The sequence below is a fragment of the Panonychus citri genome, unplaced genomic scaffold, assembly GCF_014898815.1.
Source record: "Panonychus citri isolate SS breed McGregor unplaced genomic scaffold, ASM1489881v1 Contig00115, whole genome shotgun sequence".
Lineage (NCBI taxonomy): Eukaryota > Metazoa > Arthropoda > Arachnida > Trombidiformes > Tetranychidae > Panonychus > Panonychus citri.
Window position 1 is genome coordinate 551,538 of NW_026515520.1, and position 15,991 is coordinate 567,528.

A 15,991-nucleotide genomic window follows, 5' to 3' on the forward strand; every position below is an offset into this window, starting at 1 on the left:
AATATAATATATTAGCCTTTTATCTGGTCAATTGGTTTTCTTAGGATATTGGTCAAGCCTTTTAATTATATTGCTTAGTATTGTTGTTGTTGTTGTAATAATTTAGGCGATTAACTTTTGGTGTGCAAGAGCTAAAAGTAAAGATTATTAGTACTCGTGATACAACAGAGTCTTTGCCACACCCTTGTTAATCCAAATATTAATGAGAAAAAGTTGAATTGAAAATGAATTTCAATTCTGTGAATCTTTTCATATGATTTCCCATGAATGGGATAAGGTTTCAGCTGGAAAATAAACTGGGACGGATAATAAATGAAAGTTACTTTTGTCAACTATTGTTTCAAAGCTCGAAGGTAAATGAATCAATGAATTAACTGATTAATTCTCAATTTAAATATCAATTGCATTTAAAAAAAACAGAGAAAAAGAATTGACAAAAAAAAAGAAATAATAAAAAAAAAGTCGACATTTGTTTATTCAAATTCTAAGGGAATGAGATATGAGATCAATGATTATTCAGGATATAAAGTAGAAGGTGGAGTTTGAGAGTAGAAAAGTAATTCAATACTTTGTCTCTTATCCTCCCTAAGGGAATGAATATTTTTCACTCCCGAACATATCACCTCCCAGAGGCACTTTCACCCTTTGTTCACACCCTCACCTTTTCTTTAATCTTCCTTTCACTCTTTCTCTCACTCTATTTCTCTCTCATCGTATTTATCTTCCTTCCTCTCATTCCTTCATTACGATAAATCCACCTAATGATGTTTGTTTCAATTGTATTCTTTTTTCTCGTCCTCCTTTCCTCTCAAACTCATAGAGTAAAAAAACTAATAGAAAAAAGATATTATTCCAATTATCGTGTCACCATAGTGTGAAAGTTGAATATTCACGTGGAAAAGAAATGTAACTAAATCGGAAGCTAGAAAACTGAAAAAAAAGAAGAAAAAAACTTACCTTGATTCAGTTTTGTCTCAGAATTTGTCAAGTTGAAATTCGATTTCCGACAAGTTATTCAAACTAAACTCGGAGGGAATTTTTCATTTAAGCTTTTTCATCAATATTTACCCTGAACTTGTCATGAGTAAAGGACTTTGGTTCTTGGATTATTTTAATCTGAATAAAGTTTTAACTTTAAATCCGACTTACGTTTTTCCATCTCAAAATGAATTTTCTCTGGATCAATGAAGTTATCGCATTTAATTTTATTGGAATAACTTCACTCAACCTTCCATGATAGACCATGATGGGTTTCCCTTTACTCTTTTTAACCCCTTATCATCAAGCTATTCTATCAGTTATTTTTCCTCTTCCCTTTCCCTTTCCCTTTATCTTAATCTCTTATCATCGTGTTATCATCCAGTTTTTATCTTCTCTCTTTTATCTAAACATGAGAAAAATTTCCAAATATATTGAATATTTTTCACATGAAATCCCAGCATAAGATTGAACTTTCTCTCCATTGTCCAAAATGCTTAACTCAATTCCAATATATATTACATGCTACATGGGTCTACCATCTTTTTATTATTCTGTTCATCTAATAGATAATAATTCATGAGTCTGTTTGACTCAAAATCCTCATCACTCATCTCACTAAACTTTTACCCTTAAAATACAGGCAACTTTTCTATCCTCAAATAATTTAGTCTTCAGAATTTTGTTCTTCCACAGTAAACATACCAACACACATACAAAAAGAGAATAAGAAAAATAACTCACAAGTCATATTTTCCATCTTATATTAAACTCTCAATCTTAGAGATAAAGTTTCAACTCCAATCAGAGTTGAGTGATATTGATCATGATTCTGTTTCGAATCGATTTCAAAATTTTTCAACCCACGTTTCAAAGGCAAAGGAACAAGCCAGAACTGATAACCCGAGATTGAACAGTTGAAAGTTGAAGGGTAGAAAATCTTGAAATCCTCAGGCTTCCTTTTCCATCACTATCATGATTTGGAATCAATTTAAATTTTCTAATTTCCTTTTTCTTCATCTCAACAATTAGTTAATTGTTGTGCTTTTCTTTTTATTTTCATTTTTATAAATTCAACAATTTAAATTTTGTTTCTTAATTTTCCATTGTTAACATTAGTTTTCCCACTCCCACAACTATAGTTGTAAATTTCTTGATTGTTACTCTTAACCAATCTAATTAATTAGTATCCCTGATTAACTGATTGAGTTGATTAAGAATTTATAATATTCCTAACTAATTGTCCAATGGAAATTAATCTAAATTCAAATCTATATCTAAAGATATAGTTAATGTTAATTCAGTTAATTACAATTAACTAATTTTCTTAATTGTATCTACCCAAATCTCTACATCTTTTAAGTTGACCAAAAATTGGTAACAAAAGTAAGAGACCCGATTTTCTCTTTCTCTCCCTCTTTCTTTTTTCTTTCTTTTATTTTTAGCCTTTACCATTGTTAAGTCTAAAGACTTATCTTGGTTAATTTTTATCTTTTTTATCTTCTCTACATGTTAACCATATTGTTCATAATGTCGAGACATAGAGACTAAAAGAGTTACTTTGTAACAATAGTTTCACCTCATCACTAATATGATTAACTTGGTTAATTTGATTAATTTGTTTTCCCCTTGTTTTAATTGTAACCCCTTTTCATCATTAATTGATATCCCCTTAATTGTCACCCCCTTTTTTTTTCTTTTATTCTAAAAAGAATAATTTTCCCTCTATAATCTTCAGTCAATGTTTAACATTAAAATAGTTAACTTGCTCATCTTTAATCTCTCAATTCTTAATTAAGGTGATTCTGCACTTCTAAGTGTTACAATCCATCCATCTCTCAAGTTCCTAAAATTCAACCTTCTTTAATTAGACATTTTATGTTTAATTGTCCAAATCTGAATTCTTTAGAATTATCAGTGAAAGTGAAAACAAGCGTAAGTACAATAGAGAAACTCAGTGATCCTAAAAGAATCGTGTATTCGGTATTTTGGGACCGAAAATCTTCTGAACTCTGTCTCTTCAAGATACAGACTTTTTTTTATCTCAATCACATCCATCGATCTCAAATTGATCATCTAACCTCCTCATCTCAAATTTTCCCCCACAAATTGGCGACCCAGGCAGGATCATTGTGTTTTTCCCCGTGTTTGTGTTTTGTGTTTTCTTTATTTCCGTCTCCAATTCTATTGAATTATCTTTTCCCTTTCCATCAATATGCCACCTAAACGTTCTCGTGTTGCTGCGATTACTCGTATTGCTGCTGCTCGCGCCGCGAAAGCTGCAAAGGCTACCCGCCGATCCCTCAATCTAACTGATGCTGAATCAGGACTCTCCGAGGATGATACAATCATTCCTCCACCTCCATCACCTCAAGATACTTTTACCCCAGTTAACCCTAGACCCCCGACTCGTGTTTCTACAGTCATTCAAAAATCCAAATCTCTCAGAGATCTCTCTTACAATGAGATTCTCGAACTCTTCAACAAATGGAATATTCCAATTCCAATCAGATCATTGGCTATGAAAAAGTTTAATGATGTCATCTCAACTCATCTTCTTCTTATTGGTGAAAATGTAACCATTCAAGATATTCAAAACCTCGATCTTGACGAGATCAAAAATCAACCTATTCCAAATTGGATTTTGGAATTTCGAACCCAAAATATTTCCGAAGCGGAAATACAAATATTCTTAAAGAATATCGGTCGTGATGAAGAGACCATCTTTAATCTAACCCACTCTGAGCTTTATGCTCTTCCTCTTCCTCTTGGTGTTCTCAACAAAATAAAGAACATTTTAAATTCTTTTGGTGCTCATATTAGTGAGCAATTACCTTCATCCATCACTCCCTCTGTCAATTCCAATGACAATCTTACTCCATCAACTTTCTTCGAATTGATGAAACAATTGAAGACTGACCCTCATGTACCAGAATTCCGCTCTGGTGAGGACCAATATTCTTGGCTGGTAAAGACCAAGGATCGTTTATCCAAAGAGAATGTGGATGACGAAACAAGACTCCGACTTCTCCAAAAGTCGATGGCCCACGAAATAAAAACAAGTGCCGCTGGTTTAGATGATATTACCGATTACCAGGAATACGTCGATGCCCTTTTTGAAAAATTGAAGACTCCCGAAAGTCAATACAGTGCAGATTTTGAGCTCCGAAACTGCCGTTACAACCCGGAATTCCACCCGGAAAAATTCTTCTCCGATATGAGAAGATTGGTGACCAAAGCGTTTGGTCCAACAAATGATTCCCTCTTTCTTAACCTCGTACTCCAACATATCCCTCGAAATATCCGAGATGATATTTATACCCTTGGTATTAATGATGATCGAACCAGAATTTACAATCATCTTACGAGAATTCATTTTGATTATAAAAATAATCAAAATAGACAAAAAGTCCAAAAAACAGTTCCCTCGAAAAACCCTAACCCAAATCATTCCAATGATAAATCTTCAGTTGCTCGAATGCTTAAAACTAACAATCCTAATTATTCCCAATCTAACTCTAACTATAAGAGAAACCCAAATGCATCTTCATCCGCATCTAAAGATGCTAAATTTTGCAATTATTGCAAAGGTGATGATCATACAATTGATGTTTGTTCTAAGTTAGCTTATCGAAAAGCTCAAGAAGCTGCAGGAATTAAACCTCCTTATCAGGGAAAAAATCAAAATTACGTTCGACAACCATTCAATTCAACAGCAGCCCCAACTAACTTAACCACTTTGGTTAATCAAGATCAGCCAGTTCCCCAAATTCAATTCCCTCCACAACAAGTTAATGCTATTGTCTCAGTTCCCCAAATGCTTACTAACCCAATACAGTTAGATAACCGACCACCCTCTCCTCCCGAACCTATGCAAAGCGGACTTAGAGGAAATGTAGGATTTGCAATATCTAAAGATATTAAGCAAATTTCCCAAATTGGAAACACTGCAATTTCTCATATGCCTCAAGTCAACTTAACCCTCTGCTTGCCCGATAAAACTCGTGTTCAAGAAGGTAAAGTGTTGATAGACACCGAGCGTCAGCTTGTGTTATCGATGCCGGTCTAGCTTCCTCCTTCAAGCTCACGTTATAAAGGTGAACAGAACCCTAAAAGGTATTGCATCAGGAGTCTATGTAGATTTTTTGGTTTTCGTATGCAATATTTAAGCATAATGGTATGGACGAATCCGCATCATCAAATTCCAAATTTGTGAAAATTTGAACCGTATTTTGTTAGGGAATGCCTTCCTTCATGTTTTTACATGAAAATTCTTTCTGACGGAAATGAGTATGATATCTCTGTCAAAGAAACCCCAATTCTCCTGAATTAAATAACCTGACTTTTATCCGATTCTGTACCCTGATGAAACTGACTTCATCATTGAAACTTCTATTAAAGTTACTGGTAATGCTGCCGATTATATCTGGACTCTCCTCAACTCATTCATCTCATTCAACTCATACAATTAACAATTCCTCAACTACATCCACTCATCATCCAAATCTAACAACAATTCAAATCCCATCTGAAGAAAACAAATTCAAAAATTTTCCTCAACAATCAATAATCGCTCGGTGTATGCTCGTTAGTGAAAACGAAATTACCGAATCAAAAACTCAATCCTTCCTTGACAAGATTAAGTCAAGAATCAACCCAAATCTAAGTTCATCTCAACAAAATGAACTTCTCGAACTTTTCGAAAACTATCAAGATGTTTTTTCCAAACACAAAAACGATCTTGGATTTGTCTCATCATCTGTTTGTCCAGTGAAAATTGATTTAGAAGATCAAATTATTCCGTACCAAAAACCTTACAACTGTAACATTCATCGCCGTGGAGTTTTTCGTGAGATCATTAATGATATGATCCAACATGACCTGATCGAACCCTCGGATGCGCTTGGAGGTGCACCATCATTATTGGTTCCTCGATCAGATGGCTCTCATAGGATGGTAACTGATTACCGCCTCTTGAATCGTCTCACCAAAATTCCGAGACATCCCATGCCCAGAATCGACGACTGTCTCGAAGTCGTTCGAGGTGGACAATTCTTCAACCTTTTCGACCTGGCACAAGGTTACCACCAAATAGAACTTCCTCCTTCCGAAAGAGAGAAAACAGCGTTTGTAACCCCGGATGGTAAGTATCAGTACAAACGACTCCCCATGGGACTCGCCGGTGCTCCATTCATATTCCAGCGATTCATGAACAAAGTTCTTGAAGGGTTACAATATGTCAATTGTATTGGATACTTTGACGATATCCCTGTTGTTGGTGTAACTTTTTCCGATCTCATCGCTAATACGATATTGGTGTTAGAAAGATTGAGAAAATACAATCTAAAAGTTAAGCCAGAAAAGTGTCACTTCGGTGAAACCGAAATCTTATTGTTAGGACATTTAGTCTCAGGTGAAGGAATCCGTCCCGACCCTAAAAAGGTTCAAGCCCTAGTTAACCTCCGATACCCTAAAACTGTTCGTGAACTTCAATCCCTCCTAGGATGTTATAATTATTTCTCCAGGTACATAAAAAACTATTCCTCCATCGCCGCTCCACTTTATCGTTTAATTTCAAAAGAACGAAAATTCAAAATTCTCCCCGCTGACAAACAAGCCCTCGATTCTCTCAAATCATCTCTCATCAATACCACGCTCTTGGTACATTTCAACCCTAAACTTCGTCGTAAAATCTCCGTCGATGCATCTGATGTTGCTGTTGGTGGAATCCTATTACAGGAAGACGACAAATCTGAAGATTTCAATCCGGAAAACCCAATTGAAACCGTAAGCCATTGGCTCCCAATTTCCTTTTTCTCCCAAAAATTACTGAAGCATCAACTTCATTACAGTGTTTCAGAAAAGAACTTCTAGCAATTCTTGTCGGTGTGTACAAGTACTCACTATCTCGATGGTGAAAATTTCCTAATCGAGACTGACCACCATACCCTGTGTCAGCTCCCAAAATTAATTTTAAAATTCTAGACTCCAAAGATGGTCAATTATGCTCTCATCTTATAATTTTAAAGTCATTTATAAAAAAGGATTAACTCATCCTCCCGACTGTTTCTCCCGTTATCAGTCCGAATGGGACCATAGAAAAACTATCGATCCCGAAGAAGAGTTTTTAGACAAAATTTTTCTTAACGAATATGTTGAAGACCCATCATTCCATCACTACTATGATATTGGAATGAATTTGATTAACCTCTCCTTTGAAGCTCCTATTCTCGATTACGAGCAAATCAAAGATCCTCCTCTACTTTTATATTCAGTCACCTCAGAAATAGCACATCTTCAACCTCATTCCAAATCATCTCCTCAAGAATTTTCCTTATGGAAGGAAAAAGTAAGAACCGCTCAGAAAAACAACCCTGATGTTCAGTCCCTCATCTCTCAACTTTCCAATTCAAATTCGATTGCTGCTAAACGATATGTTTTAAAAGACAATCTTCTCTACCGAAAGGACTCACGAACCCCCTTTGGAACTCGACTCGTGATTGATCCTGAAATCTTAAAAGAGATATTCCAACTTGAGCATGAATCAACCCTCGGTGGCCATTTCGCCACAGAAAAAACCTACTTAAATATCGCTCGACGATTTTGGTGCAAATTCCTCTACGATGAAGTGAAAAGTTGTGTGAAAACTGTTTAGTTTGCAACTTAGCAAAACCTTCCAACATCATTTATGTTGATCCTCCATCAAACCCATTCCTCAAGAAATTCTAACCCGATTTGAACTTGACGTTCAAGGCCCGATAACAATTGGAAATTCTAAAAAATACATCCTCGTCATCGTCGATGTTTTATCGCGATTTGTGTACGCGAAAATGACCCTCAACCAAACAGCTACAACTGTAATCAACTTTCTCTCCAATTTCTTTCATCTCTTCGGTTTCCCAACCCACATCCAAACCGACTTAGGAACAAATTTCACTTCGGATGAATTTAAAAAGTTCATAGAAAAACATGGTATTGTTCATGACACCAGTACCCCTTACCACCCTCAATCCCAAGGCATTGTCGAAAGATGCAATCGCACAATTGCAGAAAGACTTCGTGCTTATGTTTGTGCCAAAGGTACAAAAAATTTGGTCTCCGCTCTCCAAGCATCTCTGTATGCAATCAACTCATCCGTCCACAAGATTACTCGCTTCAGTCCTTACTTCCTTGTTTTTGGTCGCGAGCCTAATAAACCCCTTGACAATTACTTGTCCATTAACCACAATTCCCCTGTGACCGTAACCGAAGCCCGTAAAATTGCTTACGCGCGACTTAATTCCCAACAACTTTACCAGATTAACAGAACCAAATCCCTTCATCCTCAATCTCCCTACGATATTGGAGATTATCTTCTAGTTAAAAATGAATCTCCAGATTCAACAATTTCTAAAAAACTTCGAAATCGCTATCATGGCCCTTATTTAGTTTGTGGTCTTAAGAAAGGTGCACTTATGTTATTAGACACTCTAAGCTTTAATCTCTTCATCTACAATGTTTCTAATACAAAGAAATATACAGGAAAGTTAACCACAAAGATGTTAAACCTCAGAGAAAATTTTTTTAACCCCGATTCATTCTTAGAAAATGAAGATTTCAATTCCCCTGAAATTGAGTTAATTACTGACAACCAATTTCAATCACTCAGTGATAATGATCATGTTGAAAATGAAGACCTTAATTCCGATTCAATTCCTAATGAAAATTCAAATGACCCAATTAACCCAAATAATGATGAAAATCTAAATGATTTTATTCATAATCTTCCTCAGTCAAATCTTCCTTCCTCTCCAATTAAAAATTCTAATTGTAACAATCAGTTAATTACTGATCACTACAGTGATGAATTAATTAACAATATTCCTCAAAAACAAAAAAGAAAATATCGAACATCTGATCAACAGATAATCGAACAACCGAAGTTAATTGTTAACAATCAAGAAAAAATGTTAACCAGACAACAATTAAGAAACCAAAAAGTTTTTGTATTGTTTAATTTTTCATTATTAGAAAATGATAATGAGAATATTTTTCTAATTAACTTTAATTGTTGTTCTCAAGTTGATCACTACAGTGATAAGAATTTAAAATTTTCCAGAAAAATTAATTTCGATCATTCTAATGATTTAAATTGTTCTAAATTCGAAATTAGATTAACATCTGTTGAAAAGAAAAATTCTATTCTTTTTAAGTTTCCCCTTTCCTCTGTTGAAGGCGTTAGTTTCGCTAATTACCTTTACCCGCCTTTGTCTTTGTTTCCTCTTCATTTAACTCTTTGGTCATTTAGAGTCAAGTTGATTTTTATTAACCTAATTTCTCATCTCCACCTTGAAAATTTTTCTTTGTTCAATTTAGTAAAATCTTTAGATTTAATTTTGTTTCAATTATTAGTAATTCACCAGAATTCTGAGAATTGTGAAAATTATAAAGTTCAACTAAATTGTTCTCCACCTTCATCACCCCAACACTTCAGTGTTAAAATTTCCTCCGCCATCTTCAGTGAAGTGAAAAGTGCTTCCGAACTGTTGACTCAAAGTGCCTTTAAGTGCCTTCATCAAATTAATCATCTCAAGATTAATCATCCCTCTCATCAACATTGTCAACAATTTAGCGTCAAAAAGCTAATTAACCAAAAAGTGAAAATGGACAAAAACCCGAACTCACCACCCACACCTTCTAGTGTTCCCGTTTCTTTCTCCAATAAACGTGCTAATTCTCATCTCTTGAAATCTGTTATCCCGAACTGTGGTTATGAAAGTGACCCTGATTGTTGGTACATCCCTGGTCCAATTGCCTCTTCAACCGAACCCGATCATCCCCTTATCGATCTCAACTCACCACCAAAGAAAACTGTTGAACTAAAAACTGTTAAATTTCAATCTCCTCTGGTTACCCAACAAACTCTTAAACGTTCAGTTTCAATTGAATCTCTAGATTCAATCGCTTCCTCTCATCCAAACCAATTAAGGAAAATTTCTCTCCGGAATCAAATGGAAGAAGAAACTCAAGGTAAGATCATTGTTAAGTCGAACCTCTCTAACTTTTTACCATCAACTTCTTCCGAAACGAATAAATACCCAAAGCCCGGTGAATTTCCTAAATTCTTCCCAAATGAAATCCCTGCTCCTCTTCCGACTGAACTTCCCGATCATGTTTCGATCGATAAATACAAGCAAGTTAGACAATTAGTCTTAATGAAAAATCAGAATTTCAAAAATATTAGACAGAAATTCGAAAAAATGATTAGAGAAAAACTTTTTCTAAACCTTTATCAAGATGAAATTATCTATTCAGTTCCTCTTCCGAAAATACCTAAAGGTATCTCAAAATCTTCAGTCACCCATGAAAAGTTAGATTCATTTATTAATGAAATTCGTTGCTTCTTCTGTGAGCAAATCTCTCTTATCCCCATCGAATGCGACTTTTGTAAGCATTGGTATTGTACCAATTGCGTTATCTTCGTGCAAAATTTGATCGCAATTTTGAAATTAACCCCACCGTCGAAACCCAATAAATTCATTTGCCTCTTTCCATCATGTTTAAGAAACTTTTCCTCCATCGATGATTACCCCACTTACAGCTCGATTACTTATTCATCAACTTACGTTAACTATCGAAACTGTAAATTTAATTGTAGGTACACTCTCTGCGCTAAACAATTAAGTCCTAATTTACTTTCGGCTCACGAATCAAAATGTCGATTAGGATTGTTTAGGGAAGAAGTGGATCTCGAATCAATTTCAATCTTTCGTCAAGGCTCCTCTGTAAAGGAACTTTCCTCCATCAATCCCAAGCGTTTAGTTAGCTTCATCCCTCCTCACATCAAACTTGCACCCACTCCGCAAATTTCCTACTCAACCCACGAGTTCAACTTCGAACAAAAATTCGAATTATATGCCTGTCTTTTGGTTAACAAAGAAGAAAATCCAACTGACCCTCTTTTATCGGACACTAGCATTCGTTCTCATGCGAATCTTAGATTAGGTTTTTGGGAAACTTTCAACAAAAGAAAAGACCCTACTCTTCCCCTATCAGAAAATGAAGAATTTGTTCGAACAATAGGCTTTCCTCCCGTTCTCTCTTACGCTCCCGCTCCATCTCGACCTCGAACTACTTGGTCATCCAAGTCAAATCCCGTTCCCCACTATCTTCTCAAAGATTCGGAAGAATGGTTAAAGTTCAGTGAGGGAAGACCCAAACATGATCTTCCTTGCTCACCTCTCAGGTTATCCCCTGATGCTGGTCAACCAAACACCCCCTACACTGCCATTAACCCTCTTTCTAGATTGACCCTGGAAGAGCAAAATGTTGTTAAAAATAAAATTTCCGAATGGTTTCCATCCCTAAGAGAATTGGTAACCCTGACAAAATCTTCCTCCACCTCTAACCCGCTCAGACTCGAATATCGAGTCAATCGAAAAAATAAAGCCGCTGCTATTTTCAACGCGCTGGTGGACCAACAAGTCGAAGATCTCTCTTCGAATCAAAAAGAATTTCTGGCCGAACAAATCAGTGAACATCCTGATCCTTCCAATGTTTATTCGATCAATGCTTCATATGTTCGAATAATTCGATTCAATGCCGAAGGAGTTCGAAAAATCGTACATCATCCCGTTTGGATTGTTATCATTGACGGTAACTGTGATGTCGTTTATGAAACCCTAGTCCACTATAAGGACATTCACTTCATGGATACCCACTTTCATGGGTTAACAAAAGACGATTTAAAATTCGCCAAACACCTCGCGTCAGTTAGAGATCAAGTTCTTTGCTTTTGGCCTGTGCTAAACAAATTGTTGGTGCTGGACTTGTTTCTCTACTGAAATGTCTACAACTTTCCCTGATGATCGACATTCTTCGACCTAAGATGCGAGATGTCACTGTTTATTTCTCCTATCGGACTACACCCGCCTCATTATCTCCTTGCTTTCATCATCTTCAGTGGATACACAATTAGAGACAGACCCCACTCACCCGCCGTCGAAGCTCTTACCGCTATGAGGATGTATATGGCATTCTGGCAAGATATCGAGGAAAAAGTCAAGTCCACTGGTCGTGGAATCCACAATCAATCTATTCAATTCTACGTGCGAAATGATAAAGTTTCGTATTTACACAAGAAACTCACTGAATTGATAGATTCGAAAAAAGCAAAGTGGCCACTGACTGGTCATATCATCAACATCACCGAGAGAACCCGGAATACTCATCATTCCAATGCGTTTCCCCCGCACCATCACCAATTCCATCATCATCATCATCCTCATCACCTCCATCAATGGTTTCAACAAGAATTGTGAGACCTCCAACATCATCATCATATGAAAAACCTTCACCATTTACCCTGTTCAATATCGTTCATCCTCCGAACTCATCCCAAAGAAAAAACAATAACCCCGTTGCTTATCAGCTTGGACTCGATGAAACTGTTCATCCATTAGTCTCTCAAGCGGAAATGAAAAAGCTTTTTGAAAATGTTCCCTCAGGATCTTCCTCATCATCAACCTCACCTAATCAAGCCCTGGATTCTTCAGTAAAATACATATTGATAATCTCTCAGACCCTCCCTTATCATTTGGTTCTCAAGATCCAAGGAAAACCCGCTCCATCCACACCATGTTAGGCCGAACACTCCATCTCCTCCCGTAGTTCAATCATCATCTTCATCCACATCACCACCAAATCACAATAGGATTCCAAAGGAAACCCTGAAGAAGTATCTTCATCAAAGTGCTGGGGACTGAAGGGTAGAAAATCTTGAAATCCTCAGGCTTCCTTTTCCATCACTATCATGATTTGGAATCAATTTAAATTTTCTAATTTCTTCTTCATCTCAACAATTAGTTAATTGTTGTGCTTTTCTTTTTATTTTCATTTTTATAAATTCAACAATTTAAATTTTGTTTCTTAATTTTCCATTGTTAACATTAGTTTTCCCACTCCCACAACTATAGTTGTAAATTTCTTGATTGTTACTCTTAACCAATCTAATTAATTAGTATCCCTGATTAACTGATTGAGTTGATTAATTTATATTCCTAACTAATTGTCCAATGGAAATTAATCTAAATTCAAATCTATATCTAAAGATATAGTTAATGTTAATTCAGTTAATTACAATTAACTAATTTTCTTAATTGTATCTACCCAAATCTCTACATCTTTTAAGTTGACCAAAAATTGGTAACAAAAGTAAGAGACCCGATTTTCTCTTTCTCTCCCTCTTTCTTTTTTCTTTCTTTTATTTTTTAGCCTTTACCATTGTTAAGTCTAAAGACTTATCTTGGTTAATTTTTATCTTTTTTATCTTCTCTACATGTTAACCATATTGTTCATAATGTCGAGACATAGAGACTAAAAGAGTTACTTTGTAACAATAGTTTCACCTCATCACTAATATGATTAACTTGGTTAATTTGATTAATTTGTTTTCCTTGTTTTAATTGTAACCCCTTTTCATCATTAATTGATATCCCAATTGTCACCCCTTTTTTTTTTATTCTAAAAGAATAATTTTCCTCTATAATCTTCAGTCAATGTTTAACATTAAAATAGTTAACTTGCTCATCTTTAATCTCTCAATTTTAATTAAGGTGATTCTGCACTTCTAAGTGTTACAATCCATCCATCTCTCAAGTTCCTAAAATTCAACCTTCTTTAATTAGACATTTTATGTTTAATTGTCCAAATCTGAATTCTTTAGAATTATCAGTGAAAGTGAAAACACAAGCGTAAGTACAATAGAGAAACTCAGTGATCCTAAAAGAATCGTGTATTCGGTATTTTGTGGGACCGAAAATCTTCTGAACTCTTGTCTTCAAGCCTACAGACTTTTCCGAGTTTTATCTCAATCACATCCATCGATCTCAAATTGATCATCTAACCTCCTCATCTCAAATTTTCCCCCACAAAGTTCAACCCCTTTGCTTTTTTTTACAATTATTCTGTCTTACAATTGTGAAGACCGATAATTGAATGAAAACATGATAACTTCAAGTGCTTAAAAAAAGCAATGAAACAAAAAAGTTTCATTATATTGATCGCTGTAAAGATTAACAAGTTAACTGATTATCAAATGAAATTATCAGTTTTATTGGTGCTTTTTTTTTCATTGATTGTTGTTGCTGCTTTTAATTATTATCATCATAAACTGTACAAGTTTATTTTTCTTGCTCACTAATCGAGTTAAGATTGATTTGATTTTCTTGTTAAGACAATGACAGTTGACTTTCTTATTGTTTTTTTTTTGGTGTTTTTTGTTTCTGGTTCTTGTTGACAATCACTTATGATACAGAGAAAGACAAGCAAAGTATAATGTCAACTTGTGATGACCTAATATCCATCACCTAATACTCATGTTGTTTACTCCATTGACATTCACATTAACACCCATACCCGATTCTTGTATCAATTTACTACATAAACTGTGATAACGATCATTAGATATAATTATTAGGTCATTAAAATTTGAAGAGTTTTTTTTTGCTCAATCATTCTGAAAACTCTGAGTCGCTAATCTCAATGATGAAATTCAAATTTGAGTTTCACTCTTAATCCCTGGAAATGATTGGATAAGTTGGTAAAATTTGCATTTAAATTTACATGCAAATTTAACTGGAGACAAATTGTTAATTCTCACATTCAATTATCAATTTCAATTGAAAATTATTACTTATTTTCTATGGAAACGAATTCAACTTTTCATCAAGTTTCAAGTTTCACAGAAATAAATAGCTAAGATTATTCTTAAGTTTGAATTAGAGTAAAGATTAAGAGGATTAGAAATCAAAACAATACAACTAATTACTCTTTCTTCTGGTAACTTTGTTATTTCTTCACAAAATTACATCTCTCTATTTCTTTATGTGATAGGATCGCTGTTTCTAAATAATCAGCTGAGTTTACATGAAGATGAAATTGAAAGCTAAAATAATTTTGTTCTCGATACACTTCCTCTCTTCAAGAGATATTTTTATCATAGATTCTCATTAGCATCATATTAATCGTTCCCTGCGATTAAATTTTTTCTCGATCATTTACCAATATCGATACGTCATTAAATCAGACCGAGAATAAACCAAGCATAAAAACAGATAATAGTGGTTTCATTCTGGGTGATTGTGAAAATTGTTCAATGATTCTCAGATATTCATGTTGATTGTTGATGATTTCATCTTCTACTTTGTCGTAAATATCAAGATGATTAGTGGGTTAAACTTTAAATTCATTATTTTAACTACAATTTCGTAGATTTGTAATTTACCCTGAATAAATTGACGGAGAGGAAAAATTTTCAACCTCAATTGTAGGTAAACTTGCATATCATTTGTTTCCTCTCGGATCATTTAATTTAGTTTAAATCAGGACAATTACTATTGATTTAACAATTGAATGGTAATAAAAGTCAAGGGTAATTCATTTCATCATATTGACACAATAAAAGTCACCATTAAACTAACCCAAAATCTGAATTCCCTATTATTATTCAGATTATATTCATAATCAGCATCTTTATCGATCTGAAATGTTGACATTCCCTTTGAAAGAAAACCAATGTTTACATAATTTTCATTTTAATCAATTTAATAACTTACTAACTAATTCCAATGACAAGTAAATTAAATGCTGACTCTTGATGTAACTTGAAACCCATTTGATGATTGTTGAAAGTAATTACATTCAACGGAAAATAAAACAATCAACATTAAATCAAAATACTAATAAGTTATTCTGATGGATCAAGTTCTTCAATCATGGAAACAAAACTTAATATAATCTATTAAACTTGATATAATATGAGTCTGAAGATGAGTAAGAAAAGGAAAGGAAAAAAATTAAGAATCATTATCAACAGTGTTAGAACTTTTCTTTTGCATAACTTGAAGTGAATTTATCATTCGTAATGATAATAGTTTGTTTCAACTCTCAGTTACTATTCATATTATTATTTACGTTGATTTTACTTTTGACCGGTTTTCCGATTGTTTAACTGAATTCAAGTTACATCATTAAT